Source organism: Marmota marmota, unplaced genomic scaffold, assembly GCF_001458135.2.
Source record: "Marmota marmota marmota unplaced genomic scaffold, marMar, whole genome shotgun sequence".
NCBI lineage: Eukaryota > Metazoa > Chordata > Mammalia > Rodentia > Sciuridae > Marmota > Marmota marmota.
In genome coordinates this window covers 37,640,041-37,668,033 of record NW_025999968.1, presented here as the reverse complement: position 1 = coordinate 37,668,033, position 27,993 = coordinate 37,640,041, and the positions used below count along the sequence as shown (strand labels likewise).

At 34.5% G+C, this 27,993-nt stretch overlaps 1 protein-coding gene across 6 annotated transcripts in view; it reads left to right on the top strand.

Annotated features, from left to right (window-relative positions):
- Nucleotides 1-27,993, top strand: part of Nrip1 (nuclear receptor interacting protein 1) — an 84,979-nt gene that overhangs the window by 47,582 nt on the left and 9,404 nt on the right. The window contains exons 3-4 of one of the 6 annotated variants that reach the window (XM_048803518.1): nt 22,766-22,970; nt 25,703-25,805. The exons of 3 other annotated variants lie outside the window; for them this stretch is intronic. The gene's annotated coding sequence lies outside the window, so the exon portion shown is untranslated. The remainder of the gene's footprint in view (nt 1-22,765; nt 22,971-25,702; nt 25,806-27,993) is intronic. 2 more of the 6 variants (XM_048803520.1, XM_048803519.1) reach the window with 2 other exon arrangements.

Genomic DNA, 27,993 nt, shown 5'->3' with positions numbered 1-27,993 from the left:
TTTGTTTCAGAGCTTTTCTTCAACTTTCCTTCCCTTGCCTTATTTCAAATGTGATTTCTTCTCTGCATTAACTGGTTCACAATTTCTTCTCCTCTCTAAGCCATCAACAACCCCACAGCTTCTGTTTTTATTTTTAATGTGCATTTAATCATATCATTACTTATAAGTTGTTCACTGCCCACCAGATAAAGATCAGCTCCTCGCCATGGTCCTGACTCAAAGTCCTTGGTTCCAGTAGTATTTCCAGTCTAATCTGCAGTCACATTGGACAGCCTTCCTTCATCACTCCAGCTCTTTTCTGTCCTGTAAGTGCTATTTCTATAGCTTAGAATAGCTGCCATTCTCTCCTGCCTGGCCAGCCCTTACTCTTCAACCATCACTCACTGCCACCTGAACATACATACATGAACTAAAACCTAGTTAGAGCCTACTGTGTTCCTAGAGCACTTTTTAAATACTCCATTCATAGCAGTTAGCACGATATATACTTCTTGTCCTTTTACTTGGTGACTAAAGAAGAGATCACATGAACTATGCATGCTCATGTATTATGTAGCCACTACGTATTTATCATGCTACCCCTTTTCCTGTGCCATTTGGGAAAATATGTCCAAATAAATTCAAGTGTGTGAAAGTGATTGAAACTCAACATAATCTTTATTTGTTCTATTTTTTAAAGGGGAATATTTTGTAACCCATTGAACCTTAATAAATTCCATATCTTACACTAACTACTCTTTAGAACTACTCATGATATACTTTGCCTCTGATGGTAGCAAACTAATATTATAGATGGAGACGCGCTGATTTTAGAATATTGCATTTTAAGTATTATACCTGTTTGTTTCACTGGACTATTTCTGAGAATTAGGACTGTTTTATTTTAAAACTTCCCAACTATAGCTACTAAGTTAATTTTTGAGGGCTTGCCAGGGAAGAATCAAACACCCTTGTCTTAGTCTATTTTCTGTTAGCATAACAAAATGCCTAGTGCTGGGTAATTTATAAATAATAGAAGTTTATTTACGCATGATTCCAGAGACCAAAATGTAGAAGCATGGTGCTGGTATTTATTCAGTATCTGCTGAGGGCCTCTTGCAGCATTGTAACATGGTAGAGGGAATCAGGTGGCAAAACAAGCTTGCTAGCCAGTTGTTCTTCTTCTTAGGAAGCAACTAATGCCATTATGGGGGCCTCACTCTCCTGACCTTATCTAATCCAAATTATCTCTCTAAGGCCCCACCTGCAAATACCATTAACATGTAAATTTGAGATTAAATTTCTGACTGGTGAATTTTGGGAAAACATATTCAAACCATGACAACTTTAATCTGGCAGTAATACTTTCTCTTGGCCCATGGGTTGGAACTATAAAAACATAATTTCATTCTGATTTTTTTCATAATAAGACTGAGGTTGCTTTACTCTGTGGAGTTTCTGTCTACTTTTGATATTATGATCATTTTTTCCCTTTATCAACTTTATATATCCATCTCATCAAGAATAGGAAATTTAGTAATTATGTGATATAATTTTACTTGTGATTTTAGTAAATTATATGCAATATGTAGGAAATTCATGATTTTACCAGCTAAAAGCTTATTTTTTAAATGAATTCTAGAAATTAATGTTTATAGGAGTATTTCCTTAGTCTTAACCTGTCACTTTGCTACAGATCTAAAAGATACAAATAGAGCTCTAAGTTTCACATTCACTACTCTAAAATATGGTTAAGAAAAAAATTCAACCTGAATTCTTTAATAAGCATAATGGAAGGGTTGTTTACTTTTGAGAACTAATAGCTGCCTCATCCTTTGTGATTGCTTGCTTACATAATTTGTTATGAAAGAATGCTTCTAGGTAAACCATCTCCCCCAAATGCTTGTAATTTGTTCTGTTCTGCTTGGGAAGGGTTAAGAGGAGACAACATCCTGTCAAAGACCTTGTTTTTAATTTTGCTTCTCACACTGGCACAGATCCTGCTAAGAGCAGCCCAGATTAGTTCGGGAAAACCTTTGAAGAGATTTAAGATGTCCTTCAGCCAGTTTGAAGGTTTTTGTCTTGCAAATCCAGTACAAGGGCGCCTGCAGGCATCTCGACCCTTGCTGTGCTGCTGATGCAGCTCAAGGTCACACTAACCCGCCCTGTGACATTCAACAACAAAAAAAATTATGCAGTGAAACTGCTTCAGCAGTTCAGCCAACCAACAACTTCCCTTAGTGAGGAACTGAGGAAAAAGTCTTTTTTTCCCCCTTCCCTCTTTTTCTTTTTTTGGGGGCTTTGTGCATTTTTGCTGTAGGAAATAATCCCGGATTTCTGGTGTGTGTGATGACAAGGTCATTTCTTAATTAGAACACATGTAAAGAACAAAGCTAAATGGCTTCAAAACAGCTTTGTAGTTGATGGAGAGGATTTAAATTATTTAAAGAGATAGTCACCCATGTATGATGGAAACTGAATTCTAAAGGCATTAACTCCTTCATTCCTGTCTGCTTGCCATTTCTTTCATGTATTTATGTCTGACTTTAAAGGGTGGCATTGTAAGCTTAAGACAATTTTTACAAATGCCCGGTTTTTACCAGGGTGAAACATAATTTATAAATCGAATTCTCAGATAAACTTAATGGAGAAGTTTTCTCCCCATAACATTTATCTCCTGGAAATTTAGAATTTACTTAGGAACTAGGAATTACAGACACATTTTCCCCCTGGCAACTGTGATTTATTTATAATGTGTGTGTGTGGGGGTGGGGGGGATGATGAGTAAAGTTCTTCTTTATCTCCTCTTCTTCACTTTAACCAGTTGGTGATTTATATGTCTAGTAGAGCTGTTTGGCCCAGCTTCATTAGAAATTACATCACATATCATTCAGGTTTCTGAGTTTTCAAAGAATTGGTATAGAAGACAAAGCTTTTTTCCAAGGGGGAAAAAAAGCCATTTTAATTTAAAATAAACTTTTAAGAAAGTTGTTTCTGAACATGTGTGAGTTTCTTGGGCATGATGAAACATGTCTATAAACACTGGATAGCCTTGTGGGCTCACTGTGCTGTGGGGCATGTTGTTCCTCTTGTGGCCTGCTAGTGCTAACTGCCAAATACATTAGTTGGATACAATCCAAGTGAATTGGCTTTCTGTGCTTGAGACATAATGCATATCACCTCTGTAGGACTGGAGCTGAATAATCTGAGAGCTAACTTTAGGGTTCATATTTTCTTTATATAAATTATATGTAAAAACACACTGCACTTATTTCTTTATACACAGAATCACATCATGTAGATAAATTTTACCTCAACGTTATGATACTAGCTGAAAAATTTTCTCAGAATTCATACCTACTTGTTTTTTCAAGTACATATTTCTGAAAATGTTATTAAAGTACAATTGGGTCAAGTACTTTATAAAGATGTGTAGTATTTTAAGTTTGATTATTTGATATTTTAAATTCATGAGCCATATTTTAAAAATTTAAGTCTGAAATGATAACATGATGGATTGTCTAAGAACGGTTTACTAGATTTATTATGAGGGATTTTCCTCTTGTCAAGAAACAATTTCTTTAGATCCATGGAAAGAAAAAGGATGCATACATTAAGATATATACTTTTAGATATAGGTATTTTAAAGGTTTTCAGATTTGCAGAAAGGAAATGTTGAAGGGCAAATCTATATGCAAGAAAATGGTTAGTGTGATTCAGTGCATCTTGCCCTTTCCTGGAGTCTGGTATGCCCTAAATGTCATGTATGACCCAAGCTCACCTGCTAGTAATTTCTAATTTACTGTCCTAATTCATCGATTTGTTATCACTAATTGTTCTTCATTTACTTCTGTGTAGTTTCCAGTACCTAAAGGGTTGAAAGGTTGCTGTAATTGGCACCCGCAGCTGCTCTTTCTTTTGACAGGGGATAATTTTGCAGCCTATGCTTTGTGTGACAGCTGCCTAATTGGGCATTCTCCCCTTGTAGCAAGCCTGCCTCCTCCAGCCTCCCTGCTGACAAATGGTGGTAGATTACAGATGAGGACACGCTGACCCATTCGACCTTGCTGAGACAGCGGGGAGGGGCCTCCTGCTACTTGAGGGAAGCTTTAGGTCATTTAGAGGACAAGGTCATGAGCCAGGTGGAGAAATGACATGATATCACATGACAGTAGCCTGATGACATGGTCAGTGTGTCAAGGACAAATACATCAGTATTGATTAAACATTATTGCTATACTTCATTGAATTTCCTAGTATTTCTTAATTGTTCTAACCGATTCTGTTTTTGGTTTTTGTTTTTTTTTTTTAGAAAAAGGAAGAGTGCAGAATGAGATGTGTCATTTTAACAGTAGAAAGCAGTTGTTTACATGAAAATAGAGTTGGTCTAGGAAGCCTCCTAATAAGTTTCTTCAGTTAGAATGTTTTTAAATTATTGCTTAATTTGCAACCTTTTAACTATCAGTACTTTTCAATAGTTTTTAATTTGCCTGTCTTAATTTCTAAAAATGAGATAATGTGTGATGTCAAAAAAAATATTTAACTTTTCTCATCACACTACCTAATGATTGACATACCTTTTCATATTTTGAATGGAAGAAAAATAAGCCAAGTGAAATATGTAGTTGAAAGGAATCTCTAGATTTATTAGATCAAATATACCATTGTTACCCTAATTATAAAGTGTTAAAGATGCTTTTAAGATCATTTTAAGACCTGAAAAAAATTTTCAAATAGCATAAAATTACACTTAAATAAAAACTTCAAGATAAATGGAAACCTTTGTGTATTTTTTTATGAGTAGTAATGAGCGTGCTTTTTTTGAAGTAGACTGAAGCTGTTATAATACACTTTTACACGTGAAGTCATAAGAATACATGCTGAGTCTATTAACCCTATATTCATACTTGAAAGCATAAGTCTATAAGAACTGTATTGAATATTACAATTGATACAAATGTCTTGTTTTAAAAATAGTGAATATTTAATTCAAAGAATCATGATTCTCATTTTTGGAAAAACAATTGTTGTTGAGTACTGTTGGATCTAAGTCTTTAGTTCAACAGGAGGTAATTTTATGCTTCTGAGATAAAAAACGAGGAGTAGTAAAGTGTGATGAATTAGTTCACTGAAGTAGACACATCTGTATTTTCATGGCATGTGTATGTATGTGTTTGTGCCTGTTTAATTTTGACCATGCTGTGCATGTGTTTAGCTGCTCTCAAGACTCAAGCTTGGTGGAGGTTTAATCCTGTGCCCTTGTACACGTATACTTGATTAGTAGTTGTGGTTATCTCAGCAGAAGACACACCGCCCTCCTCCTTGTATTGGTCGGGACCTGGGCATTGGGGAGTCAAGGCAAAGGAGAAAGAAAAGAGCTTTTGCATTAGTATTCTATGAAAGCCTTACTGTCTGCAGAACAAATTGATTGCTCCGGTGTACCTGTGCTTGGCACCACTGCTGTGAAAGAAAGGTAGGGCTGTAATCTGTTTTATTGTATTACATATTGTGACACTCCAGGAATATGTAAGGTGCACTTTTTCTATGGCACGTGCTCTAACTCTAAGTAAAGAAAAAGGAAATAAATGAATGAAAAGTATGTCAGCTGTGGGCTACAGCTTTGTTTACTTTAGTTCATGAGTTCATTTGAATAAGATAATTTTGCTGAAGGCGTCACTGGGAACATAACCTGATTGATAACGAAACCCTATAAAGTGTTCTGAGGCACTAATCTGCTTCCCTGCTTGAAATGTGTCAAACAGAGATGAAATTCATGCTATTATTGTAAGATTTAAACTACAAAATGGGAGATGTCGTGGAGGTGGTTATGGATATAATTAGTTTAGGAAATCATTTCAAATTATTTTTGTCGTATTTTTAAAGGTCGTACGTGGTACAGAGAAAGAAGAGATTTTCATTAAAAAAAGAATAGAGGTGGCCAGTGTACTACTTTATAAACTATATTAAGAAAATTAATAAATGTGTTGTTTACTTTATTTGTTGGTTATTTTGATTTGTATAAACCCTATATATTTGATTCTGTTGCAGTGAAAGAAATTGCATTCTTTTTTTTCATGTAGTTTTTATTTTATTTTTTTTTTAATTCTGTGGATGTTTTTCAATCGTGTACAGTTTGGGGTTGCCTATTATGAATTGAGTAAATATTTTAACATTTTACACAATAATTAAAATACCCGTTGTTGGAGTTAGACTCTTTACCATTTTTAGGATTTCTTAAAAGGTAATTGTAGCAACACTTTTTAGGTTGCATGTATATCTGTGCTGTGAGGAGAGAAAGAAATTCCTCTTGTCCAAGCAAGCCTCCTACCACATGTGAACTGCAGGTGCCCTTTGCTGCCTGTCCCCATCCTTTGATTACAATCAGAACATTTGATTTAAGAGAAAGAGCAAAATATCTCATATTAATATATTGATGGAATTAATGTTGTTTTCCATTGTTTATTTTTATATTTAAATTAATATATAACTGTAAATTGCTTAGATTAAATTTTGCTTTCATTTAAGCATGCACATGACTATTCGTTATAGAGTAATTATAAAGATAGGATACAGGTTTCACATAAGTTATGGACATTGATCTAGACTTACTCATAGATAACTTTTGTAGAAAATGGGCAAATAGAGGAGCCATTTAAACATTGGTTAATAACAAATACAAATATGCCAACCCTGACATAAAGCAGTGATTATAATTAACTATTTCAGGTCATGTTATCTATAAAGGATCTGGGTGTTTCAAAGAACTTTTGAATTCCAGTGTTTCAAATTGAATATAGATATAAATTTTGTAATGTTTAGATAACTAGTTTTATGAGGTTTTTTCCTTATTGGGGAAAAAGTATCCGAAAATGTGGAGGAAAATAGACCATAGAACTAAGAATCAAAATATTTATTTTATAAATAAAATTATTAAAATCTTTCCAGTTTTGTTTAGTTTTTAATTTTTAAAGTTACCCTAAAATTTTGAAAACCTTAGAATCTTTCAACCTTTCAAAAGAAATACTTGGCATGTGTATTTTGTGTGTATATTTGTGTGTGTGAGGGGTTAATTAACTAGAGAAAATAAAGGATAGAGAAAAATTTATATTTTTTTCTGGCTTTTTTTTTTTTTTGTGGGTGCAATGGGAGATGTTTTTAACAGACAAGGACTTTATTTTGTTTACCAAATTACCTACAATGCTTGACATTATACCTGGCATATAATAGTTGCTCAGTAAATGTTTGTCAAAAAAGTGAATAACAGATGCTCACTCCACTCCCCACATTTCTTTCCCCATTTATAACTTCAGGTTGTGCTGTGTGCATTTAAGTGAATTATGGGCATTGATGGGACAAGAATTCATTTTTTTAAAACCAACCTGAGAACCAGGTGTATAGACTTTATTTTTCAGAATAGTTAAGTGATTGAGCTTGAAATTGTTTTTCCTCCAAAAGTGTACCTTAAGAGTTCTGCACTTTCAATTGCCTCCATTCTTTTTGTTCAGATGCTGATCTATGATGCTGAGTTTTTTGTTTTAAAGCTATGAAATCTGTTTCTTACATTTTCATTTTGTGATGTTCGATCCATTATGGTAACAAATCAATATCAGCAGTTATTATAACCATTCGAGAAAATTGTATGTTAACATTAGTTAGAAAGATCTAGGTAGATTGAGTCTTGGAGAGATAAAACAAATATTTGATACGTTGGCGACTAGTAATCCATGAAGTTAAAGTTACCCATAGATAACAACTCTATGTGGGTGTCACTTTTTAAGCCCACTTAACAAGCAAACTTTTCATTGTTTGTTATTCCACATTAGTTAGGCTTAAACTTGGATACTTTGAGCAGTAGGAACCTTGAAAATTAGTATCAATAGCTCATTTAACTGATGAGAACACTATATATGTTGATACTTTGCCATTTTTATAAAGCCGGTTAGTACCTGAACCAGAGCAAAAACAGAAACTTCCTGGTTTTAGGGAAACAAAGAAGATTATTTTTCCCTCATAGTATCAACTCTATTTCATTTAAAACTTCTAAAATAACATTATGTTAACATTACTCAACCAGAACACCTGTAGAATTTGTATACACACACACAGAATTGTGGATTGTTTCCTGTGGATGTGGACTCAGTATTCTTTTGTGCCAAGAATGATTGACAAAATATTGGATAATATAAAAATTCAAAAGATTTTTATATAGAATTACATTGTCTAAAATAAATTTATGAGTAATGCAGTCACAAATAACTACTTTAGATACTTATATCTTAGGGCAATATTCTCTTTATTAATTTAGTCATGACTAGACTAAGGAAGGAAGCAGCTAACCATGGGGACCTCCCCCGGGGGGATACCAACTGGGCTGGACCTCTTTCAAAGATAATTAAATGCTGAATTGTGAAATTCAAGAAATATTCAGATTGTCATATAGGTATACAAAGAAGTTGATCCAGAAATCTAGTGCCCAGTTCAAGGGCTGACAAAACTAGTTGAGTGGGTCAAGCCTTCATCCACCTGGGCTGAAATTATGACTAGATTTTATTTCCAGGGAAGAAATGAATAAGGAGCTAGGGATCCTCTTAAAAAACCAAACCGAGCAAACATGGAGGCTGTGGGGAAACTAGTGAACATTGGAAGTGTGGATTACAGGTGGAGCGTGTCTCATGTTCCACAACTAAGTTTATAAGCGTACAGGTCATAGGGATGGCAGTTAAAACTATTTCTAGCCCTTTCTACCCCATTAGTGAAAAAGATATCTCTAGCCCTGACCCTTTAGTTTAATAGTGGGCCACAGTTTACAAGCAAATTAACATCTCTACAGTGCAGTTTCTCCATATGCAAAATAAGGATGATTGCTATATCTACCTCTTCAGGTTTCTGAGAAGACACATACAGTACCTAGATCTATATGACAATTCTTTGTGGGTTCATGTGTCTGAGTATAAGGTAGCCATCTCCCTCTTCTGATGTGTTATTTTTCCTTTTATTAATAATAGAGGATTTGACTAAGTCACTATAATATGATGTACTAGAGGTGTTTTGGCATTTCAGAATTATTGATACATTCTTTCCATCTTATATTTATTATAGCATGGTAAATAAAATTCTTACTCCTGTTTTGAACCTATTAATTTATTCACAAGGTTTAACTTAACTAATGCTCTGTGGTTAATAATATGATTTTCTCTCCCTTAGTATGTACTATCTTGGTTAGTTATTTAATTTTTATTAATATTGAATTTATTTGTATTGATTATAAAAATATGTATCAAACTGCATAATTTTTTTAAAAATTTTTGTTCTGTTTTGTTTGCATTACTGGGGATTGAACCCAGAGGCACTCGACCTCTGCGTTGCATCCCATCATTTTTAAACTTTTAATATGAGACAATTGTCTGAAAGTCACCCAGGCTCCAATTGAACTTGTGATCCTCTTGCCCTAGCCTCCTGATTCACTGGGATTACAGAAACATGTCCCTGTACCTAACTCTGCATAATTTTCGTTGTCCACCTTTTCACCTGAAAGGGTAAAATGTCTAAATGAATCATGACTCCTCCTCTAGAATATAGTAATTGATTTGGAAAATGAGAGGCCAGAGCAGATAGGGTAAATTTTAATTTGTTTAAATTTTAGCTAAACTTTTTTAGCTTTCTTCAAGTGTCACTAGTTGTTTCCATATCTTGCTTTTTCCCTTTAATTGTAGAAATTTCTTGGCAATTATTATTATTATTATTATTTATTTTTTGTAAATCTTTAGGATACTGGGGTGACCTGACTTCACAGGAGAAAATGTGAAATGGAGTAAAAGCATGATAATCTTCTCTGAAAAGCAGAGGAGGAATATTCAACATACCTTATGATTTGAATTCAGTTTAAACAATGTTTTAACTTTTTCATTAGATAACACTTATAATTTTAAACGAAGTAGTCATTTCTTTTGATATTTATAAGACATTTCTTAAATATAAGGATTTTTCAGTTATACCATATAAGCATTTTTATTTGGTTTACATAATTTATATATATGAATTGTATGTGTGTGTGTATGCCTGCCTGCCACTTGTTTCCCAATTATGTATATATAAGTGGTCAGACAAGGAACATGATTAGACGTGTTGTTGAGCAAAAAGTTAATGGCTCAGTCATGCTCATAGTGAACAGAATAAAAGTAGTCCTTGTCCTCATGTAATAGGTATTACAGTCTATTGGTGGAAGATAGGTGATAAATATGTTTTTTTTAAAAAAAGGAAAGAAAAGCAGGTAAACAAGAAAAAATAATTACTGAACGAGAAAAATTTTGTGTTCTCTGGGTGCTCTGCAAAGAATGAACAGGAGACAGGTTTATTAAAGATCATTGGGAAAGGTTTGTCATAAGTGACATTTAAACTTAGTTATGGAAAGAGGCAAAGGAGTCAGTCACAGGAAGAGCCAAGTATATACATAGGCCTGAGAGCACAAAAGCTCCATCCATGTTCTGGGATCAAAGGAAATCTAGGTAGCTAGAGTTGTGCCATTCAGGACAAAAGCCACTGGCCACATGAAAATATACTTTAATTTTACCTTCTTAATTTTTTTTAAGTGTTGCTACTAAATATTTAAAATTGCACGTAGGTATCTCATTGCATTTCTGCTGGGCATTGCCTGACTAGAAGGGTGTAAAAAGCAAGCGACTGAATGCATGAGATAAGGTTGGTCAGATTCACTAGAGACATTTAATGCCATGCCTTCTAGACCTTAGGCTAGAGAGGAATTCAGACTCGATTCTAAGTGAAAAGGGAAACCATTACGAGTTTTCAGTCAAGGGGTTCACCATTACAAATAGCATTGGCTACAATTTGGAGACTGTGTTGGAGGGGAGCCAGTTAGGAAATTGGTACAATAAAAATATAGACACAGCTAAATGAGTGATCGCAGCAGTTGTCAGATAAAGTAGTCTGTCTTTTTTGATAGAATTTCATAAGCCATGGGTATATGCGTTGGTTTGGGTTTATATATATGTAAGAATTATCTTTTTATCATATTCATGAAATATTAAAATTCTTATAAAACATTAAATCTCTGCCAACCATCTAGAACACTATATTTCATGGAAATAGTAATACTTTAAAAATCATTTATAACTTTAAAGATTTAATTTTAAGAGTTTTGACAAACTACCAACAGTTTTTAATGGCTTGGTTCAAGTAATTATTTGGTATTTTGTTGTTTCTTTAACAACAAAATACCAAATAATTGTCATACAGCCCAGCCTCTAATCCTTCCAACTCTTCTCTGCAATAGGGTTTATTTTTATGTTTTATTGAAAAAAGAAAACAAAACAAAACAAAAAAACTTTGAGACTTTTAGAGTAATTAAGCTAAGGTACCACAGTAAATATTTTAAGTACTGATAGACCCTATGCTAAAACTCAAATCGTTCAAGTATATATTAGGATTTCTGCTTATCTGAATGCTTTTCATATAGTATGAATGTATGTATCTGTATGCATGAGTGTGACTTAAATTTGCCATTTTTTTTATTTGGATCAGAGGCTGTATTTATAGTACCACCACTTAATTTAAAATTGGAATAACTGTTAAGTCTTCGTTTTTTTTTTTGTTGTTGTTGTTAATTACACTATTCTGTGATGATACAAGGTTTTGGATTACAGTACTACACCCCAATCCACAGTTTTGCTTTCTGTGTTTTCAGTTACCCAAGGTCACTTATGTTCTGGAAATGCTAAGTGTAAAATTCCAGAATAATTCGTAAGTAAGTTTAGATTGCACATTCTTCTTAGTAGTATAATAAAATCTTATTCCATCCCAAGTGGGACACAAGTTGTTTCTTTGTCCAGTGTGTCCACATTGCATACCCTATCCTCCTGTTATTCATTTAATAGCCATCTTATTTATCATATTGTCATTGTGTCACAGTGTTTGTGTCCAAGTAATCCTTATTTTGCTTAATAGTGTCCCCAGAGCACAGTGATGCTAGCAATTTGGGTATGCCAAAGAAGACTTAAAGTGCTTCCTTTAAGTATAAAATTGAAAGTCATTGATTTTAATAAGGAAAGGAAAAAATCATCCTGAGGTTGCTAAGATCCATGGTAAGTTATTATTATAAATAACTTATTATAAATAAGTTATTATTTATAGTGCCTAACTTATATTAAACTTCATCATGGATATTTATTTATAAGAAACTACCAATGGATAATAAAATATATAACATGGTTCTAATTTAGATATCAAATTAAAACAGTTACATAAATCATTATAGATATCTATCACAGTAGCAAAATGAGGCAAAAAGTGAACTATTTTTCAAGGACCACTGTATTGGTTTTATTTCATCTTTTATTTTTACAACTTCTCTATTAGGCAAGTTGATATTGTACATACTAAACTGAGGTTCAGACAGATTCACCCAGTCACAAAGCAGGGGGATGAGTCCCATTGTTAGGTTTTTAAGTTCCTGTATCTTTTAGAAATGAAAATGTGGGAATTTTTTTATAGTGAAAATTGTTGGAGAGTATAAAATGAAGCTATTTCAAAAGTGAATCGCAGAGAATCTGAATTGTTAGATTTCAATTTTAAATTGTTAAGATTAAAAAAATTGTTCAGATTGACAATTGGTGGATTACAGTGATATCTAGTCCTGTGAGTAACCAATACAGTAAAATAGTTTTATGAAGTCAAGTGTAAGAGTTTTCTCAGCCCCATTTTTTTTGTTGTTATTACTGGTCTTGATTTTGTTATTTCTAATCTTTTGTCTCCAGGCTCATCACTGATAACATAAAGATATAAGTACTTAACAGTGCCAAATACAGAATTCCGCTCTGGAATTGCATAAGTGTTTTTCATATCAACAGTTTTATAATAACTAAAAATTGATTGTTGAACAGAGTTTTTGGTTGTTTTTTTTTTTTTTTTTAAGGATAGTTAACCATTTTTTTTACTCTTCTCAATTATAATTTTGCCAAGATTTGGCAAGTATCTGCCGCAGTCTAGCTGGGCACAAAATAACCGAGCCACCACACACTTTGTAGATTCAAACAGCAACTCTTTATTCCCGACTTTCACCGGCACTCTACACGCATGTTCTGGGGAAAAAAATCCACACCTCCACCGGGCTCTGCATCCCAAATACTCTCTGAATCCCGCGAGAACTCAAGGGGAACTCAAGGAGCAGGCGCCTGAGGCAGCAGGATACGCCCTATTCCCAGCAGGATCCACCTTAAACCTGCAAGCACCCTATTCCAGCAGGATCCACACCCTAAACCTGGAACCACCCTAAACCCGGATCCGCCCTGGTCCTTGAGCAGGGTCACCTTTCTCAAACAGTCATGCAATGTCACTGCAAATGATGTGGGTCCAAGGCAAGCCCATTTCCACAATGGAGAGTCCTCCCTCTAAGCAACATTGGGTAGGCTGACAAGGAAATTGCCATGCTTCATTCCTACTTGGCTAGGGCTCTCAGCAAGTATCGGCTATCTGCTGGCCCTTTTTAAAAAATTATATAGTTAAAAGTAGAGATCCAAGGCAAATTTTAATTTATGTGTGTTCTGATCTCATTTTTGTTCTTCCTTTTTTTCTGATTACGTAGAACTCCACTTAAGCCTTTTATTCTGAACAAAGGTTCCAACCAGTTCTACTTCATAATGTTTATGCTATTAAATATATGTGAAAGAAAAATATTGCCAAATTTAGGTACTTCTTTTTAGTATATACTGTAGATATTTTTAACATATCAGGTAGTAGTTTTTTCTCACCTTTGTGTCATGCTTCCTGTAATACACATACTTTTTTCGAGGGAAGGCACCCTTCTTGATAAATCGACTTTGCTAATTATTTTATGGCAAACCCATGATTATTACTGGGATATTTTTATTGTTGTTTTAGAAAATAGTTAGCTTTTGATTGTGAAAATTTGAATGATACTCTTTTATATAAGTGGAAGGCAGAAACTTATCAACCATTTCAAGCAATAGATTATAAACCACACTCAAACTGAATTTATGGTTATGTTGTTTAAATGATATCCTTACCTCTGTAGTTTATTTTAAAAAATGGGGCTCCTTTAGGCTCTGTAAGACCTTCAGAATAGAGGAGAAAACATAGTCAAAGAAGGGAAAAAAGAAAAAAGTTATTGAAGGAAAAACAACTTTTTAATCCTAGATGTGGTTTCTTACCATCTTAAATGTAAATGGACAATATTTTTATAGTCATCTTCCAGTTTCATATTGGGGGTTATCTTTGTGAATCTTTGTCATATCTGAGCTCTTGGGATGTTGTAGGGTGGGTAAATACAATGGTGAACCCCTTGTCTCCTTTTATTTTCTCCTTTCCATAGAAAAGTATATTACTTTTATAGCCTGTTTACTTTTTGAAAATGTGATTGATTTAATGTATATATTTTAATTAATTTCTTTTCATTATCCATGGTAAAAATTCAAATGCAAACGAATCTGGAGTGACACTTGAAAATGTCTTTCTTTTTGTAGAGAAGAAGGAAGTTGAAATAAGACAATCTACAGTGGGGATACATACTTAGTCCTGAAAGGAGCATCAGTCCTAAAAGGTAGAGCAAAGAAAGGCAGAGTGATTAGGTTTAGCTGTACTAGGAATATTCTCAATAAGGTCTTTATAATATGGTGGTAAAATAACTATAATATGGAGGTAAAATTACTGGAGCCCAGGATCATGCAGCAGAATCTTAATGAGGATCTTGCTGGGACGTGTGCATTCAAATGAGTAGAGTAAGGCACAAATAGAAAATCACATGCTTTTTTTTTGCTTCTTAAAAATCCCTCACAGCTTCAGAGTGCCAAGAGTTGGACCGCATGGCCAGATTTCATCTTTCCTTTGTTGATCCCATCACCATCCTGTTAATGACAAGAGGAAGGAACTGAGTGAGAAGTAGTTGTAGAACTACAGGAATAGAAACTCCTGCCTTTTTTTTTTCTTTATTATTCCACCATAGAATAATTAGTATTTCTGACTCCTTCCTTTAGGCCGTTGTTCAAACATTTTGGGCTAGGGCTATAATGTAGGACCACGATGGCCAGAGTTTAAGAAGAACTGGAGATGTGAAAACGCAGTGGTTTACAACATGAAAAGAAACAATAGAAGCACTAGAGGGCTTGGGTACAGCTGACCTTTCCTGACCCAGGGTCATCTCCTCAACCTCACCGAAAACTTGGATTCTACTCTGATGGCAGGCTGCTTACTATTAGATGCTATGCTCATTTTCTACTAGAATTAGGGGCTAGGGATGGTAGAAGTTAGCTAAATCAAAATCCACTTATCTAATATTTTGCAATCTAGCCCTCTGAGAAAGTACCATCCCGTCTTTGTTTGCTGGCCAACTTCAGCATTCACCCAACCATTATGCTGGGCTTCACTTAGTAATTCATTTCCCATAACTGCCCACATACCAGCTTAAATACTAACGTCTCCCTTAAGATGCAATCACCTCTTGTATGGTTCTTGCTGTTGCTTCCTCTCATAGACCCTTTTCTTCTAATTGGTTGACATAGTACTGACGTTGTATATTGAGGGAAGGAGTTCTTTCTGAGTTTGCTTTTCTTTCATCCATTCATGCTCAAGGTTCTCTTGAACCCTGTTCAGAGCTGTACAATCTATAGCTGTATGATCAATCAGCTCTGACTCACCGTTGGGCATTTATACTGGTATTGTTTAAGTGCAGTCACACCATCTCACTCCACTGTACCATTCCCAACATAAAGAATTTGGCCTTCCTGACAGAGTCAGGATCCTTTGTAGTTCTGAATACCTGAAGTGTTCATAAGTAAGAGAGGTAGAAGTAATTTAAGCCTTAAGAATTAAAAGATGGAAAAAAGAAGAGGAAGAAATCAGGAAGCAAGAAGGAATAGTAGGGAAAAAATAAGCGCTTATGGGCTGGAGTGGCTCTTAGGCTAGTGGCACTAAAATCATGTTATAGATGTGCATCTGATTCTGATGTATTAAGAAGTATTCTTGAATTTAGTAGTCCATTAGTAGTCAATTAGCAAAATTACGAAGTGGGAGAAGTAAAGAAATAAGGTACCTGTGCTGTTTCACAGCTTATTTTTCCCTTGATTAACAGGAAGACCATTATTTTGTTGTAGATTCCATGCGTAAAGAATTGGTTTGTTTCTTTTCTATTGGCCATCTTATGAATTGCCCTCCTTTTGAATATGCAACGTTTTTTGTTTTTTTTTTAACATTTCAGCCAGGTGCAGTGTTACAAGCTTGTAATCCCATCTGCTCATGAGACTGAGGCAGGAGGGTGGCACATTCAAAGCCAGCCTCAGCTAGAGCGAGGCACTAAGCAACTGAGAGAGACCCTGTCTCTAAATAAAATATGAAATAGGTCTGGGGATATGGCTCGTGGTCAAATGCCCCTGAGTTCAATGTAAAAAAAATATATATATATATTTTTTTTCAGACTTCATCTCCCCAGCACCCACTCGTCCCTATGTGCACACATGCACCCATGCTCAGACCATTTCTGTTCATGTATGTGTAACAACTTCATAATCAGTGATACTGCCGGCTAATATTGGAAATAAAAATTTATCTACATTTAAATTTAATAGAATAGAGGGAAAATAGTACCATAAAGTTCTTCAACAAGTCCTCAGTAAGTTTCACACAGCTGTAGGGATAACTTGACGAAAGGACATGTTCAGCCAGATGGCCTGTGCTGGCCTCCTTCCCATTCCTGCAAAAGATATGTTATTCACTCCCAGGGTAGCTCAGGGAAAGAGCTGATTATGGAATTAAAACAACCAATGTCCAATTAACCCCTGTTTTGGTCAATGTTTCCTACACAGTTTGGATAATTGGCATACTTTAGTTCCATCAAGGGAAGCAGCTGGTTTATTGGTTAGTGCAGGCCCCTGGGAATAAGAAATCTGAAATTCTGTTATCAGCTCTGCCCCTACAAACTTAAGAATGACCTTGGGCATTTTATTTACCTCTTCGAGTTTAGCCTACCTCCTTTGAAATTCAGAGATACATGTTGCTCTTTAACCATGACATGAAGTTTAGTATAGAAAAATTAGAAAAAAGAGCATTGATATTTACAGAGTTCTTTAGGACCATGAATAAAAGGTGCAGTTTAGCATGCATATTGTTAGTACAGAATCATAGTGATGTTGTGATGACATGGTCAGAAGCCCCCGCAAGCAAGCTTAAATACTAGGGGATACAGTAGAGGCATCCAGCAGTCTCTTGACAGGCTTGACAGGAACCCAGTGACAGGCTTGCTCTGCACCTCCTTGAAAGCAGTCTTCGCCAATCGCTTGCTGCTCTTCTCTCTTTCATTTGCCCTCTTCATCTCTGCTTCTCACTGCACGCCTGCTTTCTTCTTTCCTCTCAGTATACTGATTCCTCCCTATCCTGCCTATGAAATGTCTCATTATGGCCACCCTTAATGAAGTCTTCTGTCTTTCTCAGAATTTCAGTTCTAAGGAAAAGAAATGACTGGTCTGTTTCAGACAGGTTCGCAAGGTTGATACAGTCCCCTGAGGGTCAGTGAACAGGTTCTTTGAAGTTATTCCATGCTTTAAGTTTTTCTGTCTCATAAGATTATAAAATTAAAGATTTAGCTAGTTTAAGTAAATTATTTCACATGCCCAAATTTTTTTTTAAGTTTTTCACATTATACACAGAGTGTACTAAATACTTAAAGTATCAGGCATAGGAATACAAAGACAAAAATAATCTTAACCATCGAGGAACATATAGGATGACAAGCAAGCTGAAAAATGTTAAGAAAACTCTTTCGTCTAGTTCTATGTCTATAAATAACAGAATACTTAAATTTCATTAAGTGCTTAGAAAATGCTAGATATTATACATTTCATTTAATAAAATAGGTTTATGGGTAGATACTATTATGCCATTTTTACAGCTAAAGAAATTGAGTCCCAGAATGGAAAAGTAAACTGACCAAAATCATTCATTGGTGATTGAAGTGTCAGGAATCCGGAGGTTGTTCTTTTTTTTTTTTTTTTTTTTAATATTTATTTATTTTTTAGTTCTTGGCGGACACAACATCTTTGTATGTGGTGCTGAGGATCGAACCTGGGCCACACGCATGCCAGGCGAGCGCGCTACCGATTGAGCCACATCTCCAGCCCCCGGAGGTTGTTCTTGTAACTACTGTACTTTGTGGCCTTTTTAATAAAAACAAGAGACTTAAAATAGCAGAGACAAAATTTTAGAGTATGAAAAGTAATCTAAAATTCTCAAAGTTCTCCAAACGTGTGTGATCTATCAAATGTTTTCAAATCCATTTTTATTATTGTCTGTGGCAATTTAATAGGAATGACTAAAATTCAGAAGATCATGATTTGGTTTTGGATCAGCTACTTACTGGATGATTAACCAGTCACTTAATTGTTCTGACCATTAATGCCCTTGTTTGGTAATGAGGAGAATAAAAAAAAAAATTTAAAAAAAAAAACCATGGTATTTCATTTGAGGAAGGGTTAAGGTTTAAAGCACCCATGAAAAGGCAGAGCTTTCTAAGTGCATAGAACATTTAGTAGGAGTCAGCAGTCTATGCAGAGAGCCCCCAAGAGGTTTTATAACCAACAATTTATATCTTTGCAGCACCTATCACAGACTAACCCAGGAACATTTGTCTTCTTTTGTTTGCCCTTTGCTAGGCTCCTGTCAACGATGGGGTTTTACTGTCTTATCTATACCTTACGGTGGTTCGAGAGCCAGTTAGTGGAACACAGCACCTATGTTATAATGTTTGAAAGGCAACTGAAGGATTTGTCTTGTCTCCTAACTCCCCAAAAGGACCAATAATCAGACTAAAGAGACATTGTAGTTCTGTCCAAGAAAGAATTTTATATTGTTACAGTTGTACAAATATAGAGCAAATTCTTTGAATGAGGGACAACCCTTATTAGCACTGTCCTGTGCCCAAGCTGTATAAATATGGTCATATACATTCCCTAGATGGTTGTATGAAATAAGTGTTCATTTTTGTGCACTTATAGATGATAAAAACTTTAAGAGTAATTAACTTGCCCAAGTTAAAGTGATTTAGTCAATAATAGAAAGAGCCAGAAATTGAACCCAGAACCATTTTATCCCAAGAGATAACCACCTTAGAAGACACTTGATGATCACTATAGGTTTTCAGAAATAAACGGGGCAACCAGAGTTAGCAGATAGGTTATGAAGGGGAAAAAGCATCATTTGAGATAATTGATTGATAAGAGATTGTCTTTTACCTCTCATCTAACCTTTAAATGGTGTGCTTTTGTCATACTTGGAGAATCATTTAGTAAGCCACAATGTTATGAAAATGATAGGTGACGATAGACCCCTTAGAGGAAAATAGATTTCACTCCATAAGAATTAGCTCTTCTACTGGGCATGGTGGGCCACCTGTAATCCCATCGGTTCGGGAGTCTGAGATAGGAGAATCATAAGTTCAAAGTCAGCCTCAGCAACAGCAAGGCACTAAGCAACTCAGTGAGACCCTGTCTCTAAGTAAAATACGAAATAGGGCTGGGGATGTGGTTCATCAGCTGAGTACCCTGAATCCAATCTGCAGTACCAAAAAAAAAAAAAAATAGCCGTTCTTAAATTTTATACAAGTCCTACAAAGTTGTTTATCTGGTATTCTGGAGGATGGGATGTTTGTTTAGCTTTAAAAATGAATTATTAATCCAAGTGAATAAAGTACTTACAAATCCGTTTTATAATGATAGTTAAGGAATATTGATTTGATAGCCAAATGCTTAAAACAAATGCCTAAATAGCTTCTGGAATACAATAAGAAATGTTTTGTTTTTAATACATATTAAAGAGTGTCTTGCTATACATTTTAGAAGACTGAGTTTTCTCAGTCTTATTCATATCAAAAGTTAGATCTCTTCCAAACCCGTATGACTTCTTAGCTTTCTCAGACCTGAGAAACACTAATGTTTAATACCATGACAAGAACTAAGAGTGCACCTGAACTTTAATCTTTAATACAGGTCAAAGAAGTGATTTCCCTGGTTTTATATTTCTGTTGATGGCAACATGCCAGCATTGTAAGAAGTAGTACAAAAGGCATGGTGATATGTTGACTTGTCCTATGTTAGTGTTCAAGGCAGACCTACATGGATTACACTTGTTTTTGTTGAATTTGGCTTGAGTCTTTCAGGTTTAGTCTTCAAAAGATAATTACAGCTAGGTGTAGTGGCTCACACCTGTAATCTCAACTATTCCAGAGGCTGAGACAGGATTACAAATTTGAGGTGAACTTCAGCAACTTAGTGAGATCCTGTCTCAAAATCAAGAATTTAAAAAAACTGAGGATGTAGCTCAATGGTAAAGTGCCCCTGGGTTCTCAGTCTTTAGTATTTGAGGGAGAAAAGAATAAAAGGTAATTTGATTACTTTTACATATTCTAATTGGATCACTTTAGTTTACGTTTATTTTTATTTAGCCATGAAATGAAAGCTTATACTTGATGTCAGCAACAAATGTGGGTTCAAATGAAAAATAATCATGCTAAGAATAGCTTTAACTAGAATTTATCACATAATATAAAGGGTTGAAGATCTTTAGTGCACAATTATTACCTGCTATCAATTGTGGTTAATACAGTTTAAAAAAAAAAAAAAACCTTTTCGTAAAGGCTTACATTCCTTGTTTTATTATAATTATTTTTTTAAATATGTTTGGTTTTAGGGAATAATATATTTTGATGTGATATTTAATTTCTTAATATAACTCCATCAAAGGAAATCTTCACAAGGTAATAATATTTCAGTGTTAAATATGTGTTACCTGTCTTCTTTATAGAGGAAGTATATGAAAAACTTAATGGTAACAGTATTTTGAAATATACATACTCATTTTTTTTAAAAAAAAATTTTATTTGTTTTAATTAGTTACACTTGACAGTACAATGACCTTGACATATCATACATTTGAATCAGATGGGATATAAATGTCTGTTTCATTCTACTATCCTTTCTATCCCCCCATCCCCTCTCCTCATCTTGATACCTTCTCTGTGTATACTAGATCTCACTAACCTTGACTGGGAAAACAGCAATCAAAGGAACTAAATGAATATGATTGATCCTTTATAAACAAATGTTAAAATAAATGTCTCTTACATAAACATATAAAATCCTTTAAAATATGCATTTTTAAAATACAGAAAATCTTTTAAAAATATGTATTTTTAAAATATATAAATCTTGTGTTTTTCTACCAGAATATTAGTCACTCATGTTTTCTAAATCCATAGAACTTCCTGTAGATTAAAAAAGAAACTTTATTACTCTTTAATTTTGTACATTTTTGTTAGTTTTTAGTTAGGAGAAAAACATATCTTAAGTTTAAAAGCCAAACATTAGAAATAACATCATATCAGAGGTAAGTCAGAGGTGGTGGCACATATCTATAATCCCAGCTGCACCCTGAGGCAAGAGGATCACAGGTTTGAGGCCAGCCTGGGCAGCTTAGTGAGACCCTGTCTTAAAATAAAGGGTCTCAGTGGTAGAGCACTTGCCTGTCATGTGTAAAACCCTGGGTTCAATCCCCAATATCACCCACACAGATAATCTTGAGCTACCTTAGGATCACAACCCCTCCCCTCCACACCTCTTTTGTAAACTAAGGCTCCAAGAGGTTGAATTCCTGCATGTTCTACTGGGAATGCTACGTCACCTGTCCTGGGCTGTAAAGATGACAAAGACTTAATTCTTGACCATAAGGAGTTTACTCTGTAGTCAGGAGGTAGGCAGACAAAAACCAAAATGCACTTTTGTAAGTGGAATGATTGAAAGATTCCCTGAATGCTATAGAGGCACAGACAATCTACCCCTAGTCTATAGTTTGGGGAAGGCTTCCTGAAGAGGGGATGTGTCCTTAGCCAAGACTTAAGAAATGCAAAAGACCCAGCAGCTCAGGAGGCTGAGGCTGGAGAAGCGCGAGTTCAAAGCCAGCCTCAGCAATGGTGAAGACACTGAGCAACTCAGTGAGACCCTATCTCTAAAATAAAATACAGAATAGGGCTAAGGATGTGGCTCAGTGGTTGAGTGACCCTGAGTTCAATCCCCGGTACCAAAAACAACAACAACAACAACAAAAAGGATATATCTTAGCTTGATTGTAAGTGAATGGGATTTAATATATCAAATCATGATATATTAAATCATTCTCTAAGCATTTTTTGTTCTGATATATTTCATCAAATGATGATAATGATAGGGATTAGATGGACAAATGGGAGGAAGGCCAGTAAGTAGATGAGTCTACTTCTTCATCTGTATTACCCTGTTTCTCTCTTGTTTCTTTCTTACATCCTTACTTACCATTAAAATATCTAGATATAAGTCTAGATATTCATTTTATATAAATGCTATAATTGAAAATACAGTAAAGAGCAAACGGCAAAACAAAGTATAAGCAGAAAGAAATTGATACAAGGATTTAAATAATTGATATTGAGTTAAACTACTAAGCAGTGTATTGATCAGTATAGTGTATATGTATACTTGCACACACCATCATTCTATCTCAAAAAACTAACCAACCTGGAAAAGTGATGCGAGATTTCTTCAAAGCTAAAGTATTTAGTTCTTTTGTATTAAAATGATTTAACTTTATGAAATTATATGAATAATAGATACTAAGTATTTGTTTTTGATGATTCTAAGTGTTCAAGAAAATGTTGTTCTGAAGTATTTTTGGTCCAGTGAAGTCAGAAAAGCCCTGACCTATGTTACTTAGACTTCTGCTGTTCCTGTTTCTCCTCCAGTTCACTGGAGTCCTCCTCTTAAGCTCCCAACTACCTCATCTGTATCTCTGTGTCGTGGGTGCCATGGCAAGACCTGTGGCAAGCCATCACTGCTGTAGGGAGTGAACATGTCAGACCTGGACACAACAAAGCTGGATCTCTGATTAACAGTTACTTCTTCAGTTAAACTGAGTTTATTACTTCAAACACTTTGTTATATACACAGGTGAGCAAAAGAGAGGTCAGGGGAAAGTGTGCATGGAAATTTCTTAAATATATGTGAAACCATTTAAAGTAATGGCCCAGTGATGGTGTACCAGTAGCTTTATCTTCCTAATTGAAGAGCATATTTTAATGTTATCTGCTAATATTTAAAGATACAGAACTTGTGTGTAGAAGATTATTTGTTTGTGTTTATTAATAATCTGTAGTGGGGCCTTGTCATTTTTATTGACTTTTTCCCTTTACAGATATTGTTGCTTTGCCCATTTGTCTATGGATTATGTCTGTAGACACTTATCTTTCACATCCTGCTGAAAGTTTTGATCTAAAAATCTGTTCTGAGCCAGTACTGGCAAGAGTGATGTCACATAATGTTTATCATTTCTGGTCCATTCATAGCAAATCAGCATTTTCACCCAGATAGCAGCAAATAAAGAATATTTTTTGTCAATTGATAAGTCATTCCTCTAAAAAAAAAAAAAAACTTTAATATAGTGTATTTTATAAAGAATTATGTTTGTTTTCAAAAAGAATGTCAATGGAGTTTCTGATCAAAGTTTAATGTACAGATTATCATCCATTTTCCGTAATTTCAGTATACCCACAGTCTACTTCTGCATAGTAAAGGAAGTTTCTTTCTCATGATATTTAATTTGGTAATTTGATTTGATATTTTCCTTTTTATTTTGAGAACATTTACATGTCCATGTATCATAGGTAATTTGCAAATTACGTAAAGTATAGCAGGTGATAGTTGTTTAATAAGGAAAGCTTTTATAGTATAAATTTGCCCCAACAGTATTATTAATCCTTAAAATAGTTTCTTTATATCAGGGGATGCAGCTCAGTAATAGAGCATCTGCCTGGAATGTGTGAGACCCTGGATCCTATCCCCAGAATCATGAGAAAAAAAAAAAAAAGAAAAAAAGGAAATGATTTCTTGATCAGAATGCTTCAGCAAGAACATTTATCATACAGTGCAACTTAAAATAAATTCATTATCTTGTTTGAACACTGCAACAAAGGCATGGTTTTGTTAGCTAATTGAGTTCTTCAATGATATATTCAGTTAAAATCACTTATTGCTCTTGATCCCTTGATGATAACTGAAGTTTCTTCCCCTATGTGTATGGTTTGGAAATTGTCATGGAAGACTGTGGATACAGCATAAAACTTTTCTGGTTGAACCAGGACTTTGTAGTTAAATCTGTATGTTTAGGACGAAGTTGTAACATACTATTACTTTCAACCTCAACTGAAGCAAAGGCTTGAAGATGTGAGAGAGTATGGTCTATATCCTCTACAGATCTATAAATTACATTAATTTCAAAATTACAACATGGCCAAGAGTATTTATTACAAGTACGCAGATATGGATAGCATGCACATATGCAAAGCATGCATACATACATACATAGACACACATAAAAATTCAAAATTCTAACAAACACACAGGTCTCTTCTTTTTCTGATTCAGAACTAGCAGAACTCACATTATAATAAAAAGCAATGAAAATCTTTAAGGTGGGAGGAGTATTTTTAAAACAGAGTGTACCCCTATGAGTAAATGAGGAGTGTCTGCTAAGTGTACTAAAAACCCTAGGAGCTTTGATCAAATGCCAGCTATTACATCAGTCTGCTGGTAATCTTTCTTGATGATCTGTGACCTTGACCTTGGGCTTCTGTCTGTATGTCAAAATCTATTTTAGGGATAGGGAAACCATAGTTGAGGTTAATTGGATTTATTCACCATTCAAAGAATGTCCCTGTATGTATATACTATAAACATTCAAAACAATTCCAATAGAAGAAAGAACCGTTTTCCATTATATTTTTTATTTTAATAGAGACTAGAAGATACTATAATTTTGAAACTTCATAGAAAACAGCTGTTAGTTTTAGATTTATACTGTATTTTTCTTTTACATTTATGTACTACCAAAATAATTATTAATTTATATTCTTTCAGAGAAACTATTGTTTAAGAAAAGAAAACAATGAATAGACACTAATGCTAATGATGAATCTCATTTCTCTTCTCTGTAAAAATTAGTTTTTTCCTGGATTTAAAAAAATTATAGTTAAAATTAATTCTTTTAAAGAAACTATAAAGGCAGAATAAAGCAAATAGTATATTTTTTGAATCTGTTGTGTGTACATAAGCCTTTTGAGACTAATTCAGATCAAAGAAGCCCTCTCCACTTTTATTTTGCTATATCAACTATAAGGATATTTGTTTCTTTCACCAGGACAATTATTCCATCTTTCTTTTGCATTTATCTATGTCCTTAAGGATCCCAATTCTTTACTATTTCCTTGTATTTTATTCAGTATACAGTCCTTATGAAGTAAGCAAAGTACCAGTTTGACTGTAAGTACATATTTAGCTTTTAAATAAACATGTACTTAAAATTTTATGACCTACTTTAAAAAAATAGTGATGATAAGTAACTTTTGGAGGATTGGGCAGGTAAGGTCTATGGCTATTGCAAAACCAGTTGCTTCCTCTAGAATTCACTAAGAACACAACAAAACAGATTGATGAGGGTTCTTTCCACAATTCTGACAATATATCATCTTTCTGGTTAAAATGCTTGTCATTTTTATAACTACGGTTTGCCAAATTGGAATCATGGGAATAAAATTTTGGAGTTGAAGAGATCCTTATGTGTTTTTGTCCCTTTTTTGAACACTTAAGTCAGTCAAGCAGTAGTGTCTCCTTGTCTTTTTTACTAGGTTGTGAGTGGCACTGTGTTACTCCTGTGGTAGCAGCTGATAAGCAAGTTAAAGCTGATGGACTTGGAAATTTAGGAGCATATTTTCCCCAGGGCAAAAATATGTAAGTCCCTCAGGTTGGGATGGAGAGCAATTGTGTGGCTGCCTTACCTGTTGCAGCATCAGTCAGTGGTTTCCATGTTACCTTCTCTGCAGAGTATTTATATACCTAAAATGAGAGCCCCTGGGAGAGGGCAAGGAACTTTCAAAGTCTAATTTCATATTGAGACCCTAAATTGAGCAGAATGTTTATATATTAGTTAGTTGGACACAATACCTTTATTTTATTTATTTATTTATTTTTATATGGTGCTGAGGATGGAACCCAGGGCCTTGCACGCGCTAGGCGAGGGCCCGGCCACTGAGCCACAGCCCCAGCCTGAGCAGAAGGTTTTTAAATAGATCCATTTTTGTGGTACCCATTAAACTGTAAAACCACACATTTTACTTTTGATGAAGGTAATACTGCAAAGATAGTTAATACATTGGAATAATTCAAATTCTATCAAAAGACATACTAATTTTGATTTATTTTTTCAAGAAATCAGAAATATATTCTAATAAATGAAATTTCAGTCTTATTCTTTTGCTCATCTGTTGTGAGTCTGTTGAATAAGGAATTCACTGTAGTCTTCACTTTTGGGGGGTGGGGGTAAACAGGGGTTGAACTCAGGGACACTTGACCACAGAGCCACATCCCCAGCCCTGTTTTTTGTATTTTATTTAGTGACAGGGTCTCACTTTAGTTGTTTAGCACCTTGCTTTTTGCTAAGGCTAACCTTGAACTCACAATCTTCCTGTCTCAGCCTCCTTTGGGGATTATAGGCATGAGCCACTGCTCCTGGCAGTCTTCAGAGTCTTTATCTAAAATGTTACTTTTCCTTTCTTCTAAGAAATTGAAGTATTGTTTTTTAGGTATTCTAGTTTTTCATGTCATTTGGTTTGGAAAGCTCATTCTTCCATTTGGGTAAAATGTTTGGTGTTATATCCTGCTGTTAAATTAATCTTGAGTTTGTGTTTCCTGTTCAGATTTTAAAACATCAACACTAGAGAATGCTAAGCATTCTCTAAAGTTTTTACCTGGATCTCTATTATTTAAATAAAAAGTTCAATAATTAGGATTTTGGAATCTACTTTATACTTTAATATTTTCCTACTAATATTAAGTGAAATCTCTCGGTGTCTTTCTTATATATAAAAGCATTATATAAAAACCATCCATGAAATAATCCACAGGATAGGTGGGTACTAGGTTTAATGCCAGTACCTACCCCCCGCATACACACACATATAATATGTAATATTGCCCAATAGGAGTTATTATTGAGTGCCACAATTAAGTGACCCTTCTGATTTTTTAGTATTTTAAAACTAAGAATCCAAATGCTCCTGAAGCTGCATTGCTGAAATCCCTTTAAACTTATTATGCAAAGAGATATACTTGATAATACAGAAAAAAATTGGGGAAGATTTCATAGAAACAATTGGAAGTTGTGAGATATTCCTCAAACATTCCAAGTGACATCCTTTAAATGTGTTTTTAAGGGAGAATTTGATTGCAGGTAAGATTGAATCCAAAAGCAGCTAGAGAAAAACTTTTGTTATTATTTACCTATTCTCAACCAAAACCAATCCCACATATAGTAATTCTAGTAAATGTATCTTTCATTTATCTAAGTAAAATCTCATTCCTTAATGAAATATTTCCAAATAGGAAATAGTTGAACTAGTTTAAAGACTCATAGGGCAACAAACTATTGATATGCAGATTATTTATGGATTTAAAAAATTTTTACACTCCAACCTAATTTCATACTTTTCAAGTGCATATTTTTTATATTTTTAAGTGCAGCTGGGTGGGGTGGCTGGCATTCTCATAATCCCAGCCACTCCAGAGGCTAAGAAAGAAGTATCACAAGTCCAAAGCAAAATAGGCAATTTATAATATCTTGTCTCAAAAAAACTAAAAGGACTTGGGATGTAGGTTAGTCATTGAATGGTTCAAGTACGCACCGCCTGACACACAGAGCACCCCTGTGAAAAATACACTCTTGTAATCAAGCTGATTACAGGATGTTTAAGATTTAATTTCTTTAAACTAATCTGTATATTGAACTTAGATTTTCCTGGAATCTGTCTATATATGGTCAAGATTACATAGAATTCTTTTATTATTTGGTTTCTTTAATAAATGTCTCACCAAACATGCTTCATGCTAATAAATCAGTAAAATCTCAGTTTTATCAAATTTA